Below are 15602 nucleotides of genomic sequence, written 5' to 3' on the forward strand. Positions count from 1 at the left end.
CTGAACTATACACACCCTTCTGAGCAAGAAGAAAGGGCTAAGCTATCTCATCCCCACTCCTCCCTCCTCTCTTCCTATATTCCGGGACAGGTGAGGGACCCGCCCCTTCACCACCTGGGAGGGGAAGGCGCTGCCGGATTCTCCTCCCCTCTCCTCCTTGCTCCCTCCCCATCCTCCTCCTCCTTGGCGTCCCCAGAGGGAGCCCCTGCGCTCCGCGAATGAGTGGAGAGCGCAGCCGGGCGCACCCCGTCCCACAGCCGGCTCCAGCCGCTCCGCGAGCCCTTGCGCGCCCGCCGCCGCCCGCAGCAGGAGGAGGAGAGGTGGGAGGAAGAGGAGGACGAGGAAGGCAGCAGCCGGCCCGCAGCGGGGCACGCACGTGTGCGCGCACACCTCGACGGCCGCCCTCCAGCATGCTGCTCGGAGCCGCGCAGCGCAGAGCGCCGGAGAGGAGCTGATCGCTGCCGCGGGAGAGGAGCAGAGCAGGAGCGGCTCCGCGGAATTACCCGAGCGCCCGTCCCGTCCGACCCCCAGGCACTCCGCCCCGGGAGTGGCGGTCCTGCAGCATGGGCCCCCTCGCTGCCGCCGGGCCCCGCGGCGCCGCTGTCCTGGTGCTGCTGCTGGGCCGCCTCGCTCTCTGCCTCGCCGTGGAGGGGAAGAAAGGTAAGGGGGCGCGGGGGTCCCGCCGCCCTTGGCCGCCTGCGTCCGGGGGGATCAGGGAGCCCGGGCTGCTGGCGACTGCCTGCCGTGGCCTCCCGTGAGGAGAGGCGGAGGGAAAGTCCCAACTAGTTACTTCTCTAAGAAAAAAGACAATCCGAAACAACAAAAAAAACCCACCTCAAAAACAGAGAGAGAGGAGAAACGGGGAGAAAACTCAACCTATAGCAATGATCACGCAGCCCTGACTTCCTGATTCTTGGCTTATTTTCTTTTGTGGGGGTGGAGGAAATAAAAGGGAATAAGCCTTGGCACATCTCATCGGTCGTGCTTCTCTCCTTTAGTGTTTCTTTTTGCTTCTTCCCCCTTCCCACGTTGCTCCGTCGCTCCCCGGGGAGCGCTTCCCGGCTCAGCCCGGCACAGCCGCTCCCGGCTCCTCTGCTCCGGAGCGGCGGGGAGAGAACCCCGGGGAAGCGCCGCTCCGGTAACCCGCTGTCTCTGTGACACCGACACCTCCGCTTGTCCTGTTCAGAAATAGTCGTAGTAATAATAGAAATAAGTATAGACCTGAGGAGGGGTGACTGAAAAGAAGGGAAACTTCGCGTGGATTCTGATTCTCCAGTTAACAGAAAGGAGAGATTTACCCCTGTCCGACCCGGCGCGAAGGAGCCGCCGTCCCGTCCCGTCCCGAGGCTGCCAGCCCCGGCGGGGCGTGGGAACAGCACGGTGGGGCTGCCGCGGGTGCCTGAGCTTTCCTTCTTTATTGGAGAAGCGTTCTCAGGGGGCGAGAAGACGTTTCTGGCCGGTCAGAACCGTCGCTTTTTCTCTGTGTGTGGTGTTCTCTTTTGTGAGTTTGGAGAGCAGGCCCCGGCTGCTGTTCCAGCCGGAGAGCAGTCCTCTTTATCTTGGAAATCTGCCAGCCGGAGGAAAAAATGCAGATTTGGGTGGTTTGGTTTTTCTTCTTTTTCCTTTCATTCTTTTTAAAGAAAAAGCGGGAGAAGAGAGCTATTACCCTCCAGAAAGGCTGACTGCGTGTCTTTGAGCAACTGAGTTAGTCTTTCGTGACTGTGGACTGTAAAGCCACCCTGAAAGTGAGAAACACCCCATCCAAAAGAACTAGTTGCACAACCTTTAAAAAGCGTAAAGATTCTCTTGTTCCAGAAATCAAGTTCATACCTGTTGTTGATGTAACATGGGCAGTTTTTCTTTCCCATTTTTCTTTTTATTTATTTATTTTTCCTCACCCTTTGAAGCTGATGAGAAGTAAAGTGCCTCCCATCTGCTCTGCCTGTCTTTTGGGATGCAGTCTCAGGTGCACATGCCCTGTATAATATGTTAAGAGAGAAGTACCTGGTTTATAATGTTTAATTCTGTGTTTCATAAGCTTAGAAGGTTGTTAGTATTTTGAGGATTACTAAATAATCAACAGCTACATGATAAATCCAATCGAGATTATTCTCAGGATGTTGTGTCAGCAAGTAACTGTTCCTCTGGTAAGAGCTGGAGGCTCCGTGGCAGAGGTGAAGGCAGAAGGATTTCTTCAGAAAGCATTAATCAATTAATTGGACTTTATTAGTTTCTCCACACACTTGAGGATGAGCAAGAAAATTACTCAGAGGCACAAAATGAAGCAGCATCTGAGAATTGTGAGATACTGATTTGGAGCAACAGGTCCAGCAGTTGCAGAGGATCAGTGTGTGTTGGGGACTGCCTCCTTGGTCAAATGATAAAATCTAGCGTCAGAATTCAGAAAAATGCTGAAAGGAAACTTGCTGTCATAAATATATGCAACACTTCTGCAAGTTCAAATCGCATGTGAAATGACACTTCTTTAAACTTCAACCTGATTTGTTCTGTTACCAAAAGGAGATGTCTCAAAAAAAGAAAAGGTGTCTGAGCAACTGTTAGAAGAACATCAGAATCAGCCTAAAAGATCCGATCAACATAATGTTTCAATGGAAATTTAAATATAGTTGTGTCTTCTCCCAAAATTGTAGAATTAATTTTCTTGAAGATGGATGAGAGAAAATTGGTTGTGTTATAACACTGACATCGTTAAGATACAACCCCCCCACCCCCCACCCCCTTCAACTGAACATATTCCAGAACCAAACAGCATTGCTCAAAAGTGAAGTACTGTCATCACAGGAATCAGTACCCACCTCTATCTACTTTCTCTGCTGTTGACCTACATTAAGCACAATGGAACTAATCCGGATTTCCACTAATGTACCCTGGGAGGCCTGCTTGGTGGTACCTGAGCTAAATACCTGTGATAGCCGGCATGCCGCTTACGCTGGACGCATTTGACCCATGTGCTTTTTGTGTGCCAGTGCTCGGCAACAGTGCTACAGTTCAGCAAATTGCTTTTTGTTGCTATATATTGGTTTTATATCTCTAGTTTTGATCTGTAGGTACAGCCATTGTGGGATGGGAGTGTACTGCTCCGTGTCGGGAGTGTGCATGCAGGCGTGCTGGGCAGCTCGGGAGCTGCCGGAGTGGTCTGTGGTACCTTTCTGTGTCTGGAGTCTTGTGCAAAGGAATAAGTTCTTTAAGGGTATTGGAATGCTCATGTCCATGTCCATGTCCATGTCCATGTGATGTGAAAAACCTTGGTCTAATATCCTGTGCAGTGTTTATGTGTGGGCTGTGTGTGCACTTAAGTTGAGTATTGCTGCCCTTTACGTTGTCTTGTCATTTCTGCACTGTGTATTATTCCACGCTTGCTTGTGACAGATGTGTACAAGTCAATTAGTCTTTGTGGATTGTGCAGAGCTTGATCCAGTTACATGCAACATCCAGGGGCTTTTAGATACACTTCAGTGTAACCTGGCTGCTGGTCTGTGAAAAGGGACCTGGCAGGAGAAGCCTGTGAGTTGTGCCTGCTGTGGCAGACTCCCAGGAGCAGGGGGCTGCCCACACATCCAGGGCTTGGCTGAGGAATCAGCAGTGTTCTCTGTCCGCCTTGTACTACATGAAGAATGTCTCATACTCAGGTTAAAGTCCCAGGAGAGCTAGTACACTGTTCTCTCATTCCTGTGTTTGTATTACCACTGACACAAGTGGAATTTTCTATGTGGACAGGAGCTAGTATGTTTGTGTAGGTATTTATTATGTGAGGTCTTGCCTATGCAACCATCTATTATTTTCTGTTCTCCTTGGTAAATGACCAAACATTTTTTGGATTTGGAAACTAAAATAAATCTGTGCAGTCTTGATGGTAAATACAGTTAGAGAAATAGAAACTTAGATACTGATATGGGCCGATTTGATGAGATAATAGAAATAAATATGTAGTGTAGAGCTGCTTTTATTCCAGTGTCTCAGTGTGAGAATGCTTAAGAACAAAACCCAAAACTCATCACTAAGATCAGCAAAGGGAAGGTAGAATGCTGGCAGTCATCTCCTTAATTCAGGCCATTTGCAAAATATAGTGACTATGTGCAATATTTTACAAGGGAGATTGGCCTCTCAGCAAATTATGTGTGTATCGTGATCAAACTAGATGCTGAAGTGCTACTAAATACAAGTGTGTTATTTTTTGCATCAAGAGTATATTAAGAGATTTGCAGATAAATAGGAAATCAAGATCAATGCCCTGGAGACTTTACAATCAGAGTAGTCCGTTGTAATTTATTTGTTAATTTATAAAGACAGACATTTGGGGAGTGTCACACAATGCCATTATGGTCCTCAGGGCTGACTTTTGCATTTTGGTATCCATGTATCACTGAAATCACTGGGTTATGCTAGCTTTAGCAGCAAGATAGCTGACTAGCCAAACCAGTTCCTTCAGAAAGTGTCCTTATCTTCCTTGAGCACAAACTGCCTTTGCTTAATAGCTCTTCAGAAACAAGCCTAGTGGAAGGTTTACTTCACTTTCAGGAGGATGACAGTACCTTCATGGAATGATTTTGCATAGAAACTGTTGGTGTTGCTACAAACCATTGCTCTAGTCCAGGTTTCAGTAGTATGTGTGCATCAGAGAGTAGAGTCACAGTGTGTGTGTGAGCGGATTATTCCGAAAAGAACTATACTCAAAATTGATGTCAGCATGTTATGTTCTGTTATAAGCACCTGCATTTGCGGGTATGAGAAATTGCGTTAAATCTCATGTTAGGCTTGGATCTGTATTGCAAAAGGGCTTGTGTAACACAAATTTGACTTGTAGAACTTTTATTTGAGGGAGTCAGAACTGGCTGTACTCACAAAAGCGTCTTCTGGTTGTTCTATATTAGGAGTGCTTCCTGTGGTGACCTGGCTGACAAACCTCTCTAAATCTAGACTAATCAAATTCTGTAAAAAGATTACTTGCTAGATAGAATAATTGAAATTTTGGAATTGTGTGAATTGCGTTAGGCATCTTCTAGTTGTGATTATAATTTCTCAAACCCTCATTCTGCTCTACTGCTCTCCTTGGACGTCTACTAGTGGAAAATGAACTTCTGTCAGTCAGGCCTCATCTGGCACAAGAGTCACATTCATCTTGGCTGGGAAACTGCTAGCTTTATCAGAAAGAGAAAGTTACTAGGAAATGCAGCAGAGCTGTTATTTGCTTCTCAGTGGAAGGATCGTTCTCACGTTTTGATTCCTGCCTTTGCTTTGTGGCAGTTGTAGGAGGTACGTAGCCTGTGATGAGCACTCAAGCAGCAGTTTCTGTGGTGACAGGGATAGCTGCCTGTCTCGCACTCACCTCGAGGTTAGCTTGAGCAGTGCTTCACCCAGCACCTCTGATAGCGATCATGGCCAGGAGCTGTGTGATGCTGAGCTCCATGGCAGAGGAACAGGGATAATAATGAGGGGCCCTCACTGCTAGGATGCACCCTTCAAACAAGGCTTCTGCAATGCCATACGCCTCTGGTGATGAGGGTGGTATAAGAGCTGTGTTGGATGTGACTTATCAGAAGCCCTCCATTTGTGAGGACCTTTGCTGTTCCTATCTCTTGGCTTTGGAGAGCTCATGAAGTGCATGAGGACACAGACTGCCTGCACTATGGGTTTATCAGCATTGCACAGGTATTGGTAGAAAGTGTTCAGGTGAATTGTGTTTTTCCAGGCATTGTTGGTACACAGGGTGGAAATCTGCTGCTTGATGTTTTGTGTACACTTTGACAGTTCTTGTTCAGCTTAGTACTTACTTGATCCTGTTAAGTACATATGGATTTGACCTTCTCTTGTGCCCCTTCTTCCAGGGAACTTCCAGGAACACTATTAGTAGGTAGAGTATGAGACTTAGTGGTGTTTCAGTCCATTTTGGTAATGTACTTCTTGACTTCCAACTATGGCAAATGGAATTGTAATACTTCCTTTTTTATGGCTGACTTCTGCTGACCTAATAGTATTGAGTAATAGTGTTGTTTTTTTTTAATTTCAGAAATAGTTACAGAACGTTCGGCATTAATATGTGCAGAAAAAGTCATTCTTCAAGGAAATGTGGAAAAAAACCCATGTACTCCTCTGTACAGAGAAGTTGGACCAAAATAAATGTCTATTTCTGCTGAAGCAAGATGGTTCTGTATTGGGAACTGCAACACAACTCTGTAGCTAGTCTTACAGGGGGAATGTGTAGGTGTGAGTATTGTGCTCTCTATGCTTAATGTTATTAAGGGTTGCTCAAAGGAAGAAACATGAGAAACCTGCCTGTGAGATTGTGTGTTTAAACAGGAAATCTTTCTGATGACCAGAGTGAAAAGATGTGGCCCTGTGGGTTGGCTGTTGAGCTAGCAAGTGCAAATGCTACCACAACTTTTTGAAATTGTTTTTAACAAACAAAAGGCATAGTTAGAACAGAGACATGATGGATTTATGTATCCCATAGGGATGTGTGAGCTTTCATTGGGAAGCTTCAATGCACAGCGTGTTTTGCCTGTTGTTGGATCCATGCAAGGCAGATGCAGGGATTCTCCTTCTGCCAGCATTCCTTCATCTGCCCAGCACATCTGTGTACATGAAAGTAAACATCTACGTGTTCCCATGCATGTTCTACTAGCAGAGTGCATTGAATCACGGATGGCTTTTGTTTGTTCCAGTGGTTGAAGAGGAGAAAAGAACCTAGAAAAAAAGAATAATTTCCAGTTCATACTGAAACAAATATGTCAAGGGTAGTTTTAGTGAAGTGAAGGGAAAAAAAAAAAACCAAAACCAGCAACAGAACACCAAGAAAAAAAGCCCTGTTTAAATATAATCTGTAAGATCAAATTTGACTTGAGACAATTTCTTTTCAAGTTGGGTAAGAAGCAAAACGAAATGTCGTTTGAAATGAAAATGTGCAGGTTTATTTTGAAAATACCAGAATACCACTTGATTTTCTTATACCTCCCTCCCACTTAGTTTTTTGGCCAAAGCATGTTTGTTGAGCTTGGCTCAAAAAGTTAAGGTTTTGGGAGTGGAGTAAACTGTCATTTATATATACATTAATAGTTCTGCTCTGATCTCTGTGAACAAGTCCAAAAGGCTTGTGATCACTTTTCTCTATTTTAATAAATTGAAATAGTAAAAACAATTAAATAGGGCGGAATAAATATGTTTAATTTAAAAGAATCCTGGTAGCCGTTACCTCCCTGGCCTCTGCACGTTTGGCACCTCCACCATACATTGGTGAGCTCCAGAGGAGGAGCCTGAGCCTTCCAGGCTGCTTGCTGGAGGTGCAGAATCAGGCAGGTTGGGGCTCTGGGCAGGCAGGGTAACGCTGCCGAGCAGTAGCAATGCCCCAAGGGCCAGCAGTGCTTCTGTGTGGGTTAGAAGCCTTCTTTGTCTAGGGGTTACCTCTCTCTGGTTCCTTTACCTTGCAAAGGTGCTGTGTGAAAGGTGAGTAGCCTCCCCAGGAGTATCCTCTAGCTCCTTGGAAAAGCAGGGGATTTACCAGCCCACTCTGTCCCAAACTGAAAAACCATAAGTATTCAGGATCAGCAAAAGCAGGTGTGCCAGAACCACTCTGCCAAGGTAGATGTTTCCTTCTGAGAAAGACAAGACCAGTAGGGTTGGATGAGTGGGCAGGGACTGTGCCAGACAGGATGTTTTCTGGGTAAGAGGTGGAAGGAAGGAGAAGAGGATATAAACCAGCTGTCTTGATGATAGGACAATAATAGTATTTTAGCTCTGGCTTTTATAAGAAGAAAATTATCACTTTGTGGGAACGGGGTTTGTATGTTTGGTAATCAGGACACACTGGCACAATCCCTGCCTTCCCATCACCAGATTCTGCAGTAAATATGAAGACAACTAGGAGAGCCCTGGAAATTTGCCGGTCTTGGCACTGGGGCACTGTGAGCTCGTACAGCACTTTTCCGAATAGGGAAAAGTATTGTTTCACCTATCATGATTCAAGCGATCGAAGCCACAGTGACTTTGAATGCTTGCCTGAGGCAACACATCTGGCCACTGATGAACTTGCCTGCTGGTGTTTTGGCCTCACCCCATGCCCAAGCCGATGATAAACACAGCCTGAAGTTGAAGGTAACCAACATCCTACTTGGGGCTTATTCACAAGCTTTGAAAATACGTCTCATGCAGACCATCAGTCCTTCCCTTTCCTGGAGGCCCTTCTGTGTGCCCTTGCCTGGGGACATGTCCCTTGACGGAGGCTGCCCAGAGCCTGGGATGAGGTGACCTGTTGTGGCATGCATCTGGCTTGGCTCCTGGCGGCTGAGGTGTGCTCACTCCCTGTCTGTGGCAGGCCAGCATGCCTGGTCCCTTGCTCCACCGCCCTTGGGAAGCCCCAGCACCTCCTGAAATAACAGCAGTGTGAGACAGTAGCTGCAAATCAAGGTTGGGTGTAAGCAGATGTAAAGTCTGAACTGTTTCCTAAATTATGTTTTCTGTGTAGCTGCAGCATAGGTATGATGGCAGTTTTCACGTTTGTGAGGCCTAACTTCAAGAAAAAAATCTAAATCCAGCCAACCAACCAGCAAAAAAAAAAAAAAAAAAAAAAGTTTCTTCTGTCTGGTGATATATATTTGCTCCCCCTCCCCGATTAAGGTTTGAGACATATGTGGAATTCTGAGAGTTGAGTTTTATTTGCATCCGAGGCAGTGGGTGTTTCTTCTTGAGAGCTGTGTGCTTCTATATGGCAAAGTGAAGTTATGGCTGCATGTGCAGTTCCCTATCACTAAGCAATTATTTGATCTTGAAAATACCAATTTTCCCATTGCATTATGAATTCATTATATTGGAATTATTTTTTTTTTAAATTAAGTTCACAATTTTTTTGTAGAACAGTGGTGTTTTCTGAAGTTTGCTCAGGAGGTAAGACTAAAGCAGGAGCCATGGTTCAAGGAAGAAGCTTGTTTTAGCAGTTGGGTCAGTTATTTCAATAATGCCTTTAGCAAAGAAGTAAGAGGCTGTTTGCACAAATCAGTAACTAGTTCCCATGATTCAGATTGAATCACATAGCTCAAGTCATTTGAATAAATAAATGACTTCTAGTAAGTGAGACAACCTCTGCAATTAGGATGGCATGCTGCATATTTCATGTTATTTATTATGTGGTTTTCAATAGATATGATTAAGCTGGTTTACACTTGGAATGCTAGGTAGCATTTCAACACAAGCCACTTAACCAGAGCTCTCATTAAAATGAGGTGCACATTTGTTTTGCAAATGGTGGCATTCTGCTGTATCTTCCACACTTATATTTTCTTGTGAATTTTCTACAGATACTTAACAGGAAAAAGAAATCACCTGACCAAGGGCACCTTCATTTTCTGTAATTTTAGTGGGCAATTCTCAAGCAGGCACTTCCCAAACATATACAGTTGCTGCAGTCTTTGCTTTCCTTCATGTCTTACTTGGCCATCAACTCCCATGGATGTGTATGTCCAGAGGTGTAGAAAACTGCTTTTCTCAGATGTGTTCATGGATTATGTGCTGACCCTGGTGTTTTGAAGGGGATGTGCTTCATGGATCACCTGCATCTTCTGCTCTTGGGTTTAGACTTGGGATGGGAGCATTGCAATTCAATGTAGAATACAAGGAAGAAAAAGTTGTCTTGTTCTTTATTTCCTGATGCTATTCTGTAGTTTGGGTTAATTTTAGGTAGCAATATTATCAAACTGAAAAATTCCAGGTAGTTTTGATGATTTTTGACGATTTTGTAGATTTAAAAAAAATATATGGTCACTTTACTATGCTGTCATACCTGTTTGTACCATGGACAAAGCAATGATAGTTTAATAAAATACACCCTGGACCATCAAAGGCAATAAATAGCTCTGGTTGAAGGGGATATGGAGAACAGGTAAAATTTAGGGCTTACTGGCCAAGTGATCATCTGCTCTGCTCAGGAGAGAATTTTGCTATCACGTTTCTTTGCAACTTTTCCAGTTAATATAGCATGAAAGGTACATTAGACACAAATGATACCCATTTGATAAAAGAGACTTTCAAAATAATGAAGATATCAGATCTTCAGTGCCAGATAAAAATGCCATTTTCCATATGTGATCACTATTTCTTCAGGGAGTGGAAGTTACGTTTCTCTTAACTGAAGGCATTGGTGGTGAATTTTGCAGAAACTTTAGAAGCTGGGATAAAAATAAAAACTTCATTTCCTTTTATCATTGTAAAGGGACAGCTGTGGTATGAGCCTATATGACTGTTTGACAAATTTGCTTCTCATGTGTTAAATCTGAAGGTTCACAGATCATCTGCTGGGCACATGAAGACAAGGAAACCTTCCCCCACAAAAATGTGGGGGAGTTGTCATGAAGTCTGAGTGGCTGGTTGGCACGATGTTTTGGAAACTGCTGAATAGTAAGGGCCTTTCGTGCAAATCTAAGTTACAGGAGTGGAGTGGTTTTTCTCCTCCATTTTTATTGTAACCTATTTCCCATGAATAGAATTTTGATGTTCTCAATTCTGGAGCAGGATTCAATTTGTTTTACTGCTCTTCAGACTAGTTCAGCACCAAGTACATGCCTCTTTTTTTTTTTTTTTTTTTTTTTTTTTTTTTCCCATTAAAAACAAACAGAAAACCCTGAGTGAAAAACTGATTAAACCAGAACAAAACAAACCAATTTTTTTGGAAGCAGAATTTTTAGTTGGCAAAGTCCTGACTCTGAAAGCTGATTTATCACAGCTGGACTGTAATTGAAGCTGGTAAATTTCTGCATGAACATGGGTTTTGCACCACAGAGCAGTGTGTAGCACGTGAGGCCCTTGGCATTTGTGGAGAGTTGGGAAATGGTGAAAGTGTGACTTTGACTTCTCTTCCTGGCTCTGAAAATATTCCTAAAAACCAAGCTGTCAGAAGACCAGTGATAACAGCCACATCTCCCGTCTCTCAGGTACTAACCCAGGTCTTTCCTAATGGAGACCTGTGGTAATGTGAACAGAAGATGAATTATGCCCAGCAAGGGAGTTTTTCCACCTCAGGTTCCATATTTGAGTTTTGACTGGTATCAGAATGCTGAGACTGTCCTTCGTGAGGCACAATGGGTAGCAGGGCACTGATTGCCTGTACAAATGAACCATTTGGTGTTTGGCTTTCTAATGAAAAAAGCCCCTTCTAGCTGGTCCTTGTGTACCCAGACATGTTGGGGACATGACACAGGCTTCTATGTGAGGTTTCACTAGTGTAGCAGGGGAGGGTCAACATGAGAATTGAGCTGGTGTCTGTGCAGCAGACTGAGTGAGGAGCTTGCAAGGTGCTATCAGCTCCACATTTGGCCTTTACTGCCATGTTTGTAACAGTGGGGTAGATACTGATGCCTTTGTCACTACCCCAAAATTAACAGCAGAAGTTCAGTCTTAGAGAGTAGGAGCAGTGACAAGTATGTCACAGTAGACCCAGAAGGGAAAGCGTGTAAGAGGAATGTATGTTGTGTGTTCAGCTTCCACGTGTAAGGATAAGTAATTGAGTTGCAGCATTTTTAATTTGGTGTGAAAGTAATTTGTGGTTCCTAATCTGACCTCTTGCAGTGAGGGAGTCTGCAGTAAGAGGTGAAGTCAAAACTTGAGCATCTTTAGTTATCTGGTAGGATCTCATTATTTCTTAAAGCATCTGTTTTAGGATACATGCCCAGTTAATGGATCAGTTTGATATTTATCTTTTTGTTTTTAATTTGAAAGGATGACCGCTGAAATGGTCTCTTACTTCCATCTGGTCTTCAATAAGTAATTAAGTGTTGAACAATGGTACTGTCAGTCTGTTTCCTACCTAATAAGCTCTTCAAGGTGCTCTTGTTAATGATTTTATTATTTCAGATCTCTTGTTCTCTCTTTCCCTCCTTAATGAGGCAGATCCCCTAGGCAGCATCAGTTTATCACAGTTGTGTATGGTAGATGAACTAATCCAGCACCAAGGAAGTTTGCGTTCAGCAGTGTGTAAGATGCTCCCATCAGTATGTGTGGATAACTCTCGCTGACACATGAAAGATTTAGCATGTGCAAAAAGGGAAGAACAGACCCTTTTCCTAAATGAGTGTCATCTTGATTTGAACAGCAGCGGTCTGGTTTGCATCAGTGAGCACATGTTATCCAGTGAATTAAAAGTAAAAATAACTGATTAACACCTTTTTTAATTTCTTTTCTGTCTGGTCATTAGTTACTATGAGCCAAATTAATTTTTTATACCATAGGGCATGGAAGGGTGTCAGTGACAAGCTTGGGTCAATAACTGAATCCTTTGATGTTGTGGAGAGAAATATTACCTTTTTTATTTATTGCCTGTATCATGTAATTTAATACAGGTATGCTAAAAATCTGTGTTTTGTATTTCAACTTATGAAGAGAAAATCTAAATTGATGGTTGGAATTTTAAAAAAGGGCTATTTTATCCTGTTTAGTATGGTACCTATTGGATCCTATCTGTGGACTAAAATAGAGTTTCAAAGACTCAGATCATTTCAGAAATAGCAAACATATCACTTCTAAGTAAACAGATTGATTATAATAGAGAGGATTAGAAAACAGATTGTTGTGGGCCAACACTGTACTACTGAGAGAGACGATATCATACTGGTAATCGCACTATTTGGCTTAATGGCCCATAAACTCTGATAAAAGCTTTTGTAAAATTGTCAACAGTAATTCCATCCATTGTTAGATTGCCAGTGACCATCATCAGGTCCTGGAATAAATTGCTACCATCAGTTGTGTTTATGTAATTTCATAAAATAAGGCTTTCACTCTGAAGATGTAATAACTCTAACAATAAATAATAAAAAATACTGTCAGCTAAGAATTAATGACTAAGGTCTACAGTTGCTGTAGCTGCCCAGAAGTCCCTTACCTGGCTTGGGCTGAGGTAGGTTTACATCTGGGGTTCCTGTGTGTAGATGTGTGATGGTTTAGCATGAATGGGAAAAGTTTTTTTTCCTAAGGAAGTTCTAGCATGGATTGACAGCTTGGCTGATGAATAAGAGTATTGTATACATCTCTGGAAACCAGTCTTAAATCAAAAGTCCTAAGTGACTCAAGCCCCTTTCCTTTTCCGGTTGGCAAGGAGATAACATCACCTTGTAAGTCAAAAGTTCGAGCTGGCCAGGCCTCGGGTAGGGCCCTGTGTGTGGGAGAGCGGCCGGGGCCGGCCGTGTCCCCTCTGTCCCCTGGCAGTGTCCCCTCTGTCCCCTGGCAGTGTCCCCTCTGTCCCCTGGCAGTGACCCCTCTGTCCCCCGGCTGTGTCCCCTCTGTCCCCTGGCAGTGTCCCCTCTGTCCCCTGCAGTGTCCCCTCTGTCCCCTGGCAGTGTCCCCTCTGTCCCCTGGCACTGTCCCCTCTCTCCCCTGGCAGTGTCCCCTCTGTCCCCGGCTCCTCCAGTGGGGACAGGAGGAGGATGGCAGGTCGCAGTGTGGCCCTGCCCCAGGGGCCATGGCAGCCGTGCTCTGGGCTTGGCTGCTGGAGCCTCTGGTCTGAGGGAGGAGAGACTTCTGAGACCTTTTCTCCAGAGCTGCAGGGAGCTGCTCCAAGTCTGAGTTGCTTTAGATCTGACCAGGGGTGGAGGAGGGTTGTCCATCAGTGTTCCTGAGCATCCTTCCTCTCCCCTTCCCACCCCCCCCATCACCTGCAGCCTTGAAGTTCTGGGAGTCAGCTGGAGAGGAGGAAAAAAGACTTTGGGCAAAGACATTAACGCTTTCCCCTACTCCATGGAAGACAGAGTGATTTGAAATGTAGAGAGAGAGCACTGAGACAAAGTCAGTGAAAGAACTGAGAAAGACTTTTGGAAGATGGGATGGAGGAAGTGGACATTTCTGACTGGACTTCTCTGGATGTGAATTATGGGAAAATAGACTGTTTTTGTAATATCATAATGCTGCTTGGGGGAATGCAAGTTCTAGCCAAAGGATTGTGTGTATTGATATACATGAGATTTAATTGAGAATTTTGAACAGATTATGTCCCTGGCTCCTGGGAAGGAATAAAAAGAGGTCTCTATTTCCTTTGAAATAGAGGCGATTTTAGAGATAGAAGAAGAGAATCCTCATTTTGTACTAGAAAAGCATTCTTAAAATGATACCCCAAACGTGCAGAGGCCCATAAACAGCTTGGGAAACTGTTATATGGGTGAGACTGCACAGAATCTGCAAAATTCTGGGCAGTTGCGGATTTGTGACATTGAGACCCACCAGACCTTTTCTTGTGACGTGTTGACCATAACCCTAGAGAGGCTCCTCTCCCAAGGTGATGTAGGATTGTGTTTGAATAGTGGCAACTGACTGAAAATCATGGTTTTCTCTCTGTTGAGTGGGAAAGTGAACAGTTTGAGGTGGGGGGAAGGTGTTTGAATGCCTCATTTTTTTTTTCTCTCTCTTTCTTTTCTTAGATTATGTTAATAAAATCTGTCTGGTTTTACTTTTAAGTTGTGCCTGTTTCGCCTTTTTCTCCCAAAATCCTATCTCCCAGTTGGTAAATGAAATTTGGCGAACTGAAATCATGACATAAATGGTGCGTTGGCTGGGAAACTCAAACCAAAACCAGAACAAGAGGACAAGCACTTTTTCATTACCTCTGCCAGTTGCTCACTAGGTCAGCAGAAACAGGCAATGTCAGTGCAGGGTTTGTATGGTAATTTAAAAACAGTTTAACTTTACCATATTTCTACTCTGTTGTTAGCTTTCACTGTGGGTTTTTTGGCATTACAATTATTAGAATGTGAACATCAAAACGACTTAATTCCTTCGTAAGCATTAATACTCCATTTAAAAAAAGAAGCACAGAAGTGCTTAAGTTTTGACTATAACATACAAGCTGTGTCAATGTATGGTCCCTTCAAATTGTTTTCACAGCTACTACCTTCCTATCTCCTTTTTATTCCCCTCATCCCTTCCACATGATTGGTCAGATAAATTATTGGCCGTAGTTGGATGCAAAATGGGCTTTAATCCAAAGTGGGAAGAGAAGGAAGTTCTTTTGCAAGAAAATAAATAGCACAGGGTATTTAACAGTGCATTAAGCAACTTCACTGTTAATACTGCACTGATAATGTAGTGAGGACAGCAGGAATATATGTCATTAGTTTAGTCAAGCAGTGAATTGCTCCAGCTCTGATATTTTGTTGGTGATAATCAGCATATCCAAAGCGTAAGCATTGCTAATACAAAGCTTAATGAAGAGTTGAACATGAACTTTCCACCTCTGCAGCATGGGATAGAAAGGAAGAGCTACCTCCTGTATGTGGAGTTTCATTTTTATACTCTGGGAAGGAGGGGAACAGAAATGTGCTAAATAGACACGAGGTCTGTCCTCCTAAAGTTACTGCTTACCCATATTTATTAGCTTTATTTTCTTTAGGGGGTGATGGTAGAGGTAGGATAGTATCTAGGGGGAATATATTCTCCGGTCTCCACCTGTACAGCTTTACCCCAGAAAAATATAATTCTTAAGTTAATGATCTTGAATGGCATTGATAAACTTGTTTGCTCTGTCTCCACCTTCATGATATACTTGATAGTGGGTGGTAAAGTGGAATTCAAGGAGGATCTCAAAATTATTTGGCTCTCCAGGTTCAGAGCAT

General features: G+C 43.8%; 1 protein-coding gene across 1 annotated transcript in view; it reads left to right on the forward strand.

Moving 5' to 3' along the window:
• The first annotated feature begins 573 nt into the window (after positions 1-573).
• EGFR (epidermal growth factor receptor) overlaps positions 574-15602 on the forward strand; it is a 161496-nt gene continuing 146467 nt past the window's right edge. The window contains exon 1 of the mRNA XM_066322696.1: positions 574-660. The gene's annotated coding sequence lies outside the window, so the exon portion shown is untranslated. The remainder of the gene's footprint in view (positions 661-15602) is intronic.

Source organism: Sylvia atricapilla, chromosome 1, assembly GCF_009819655.1.
Source record: "Sylvia atricapilla isolate bSylAtr1 chromosome 1, bSylAtr1.pri, whole genome shotgun sequence".
NCBI classification, from domain to species: domain Eukaryota; kingdom Metazoa; phylum Chordata; class Aves; order Passeriformes; family Sylviidae; genus Sylvia; species Sylvia atricapilla.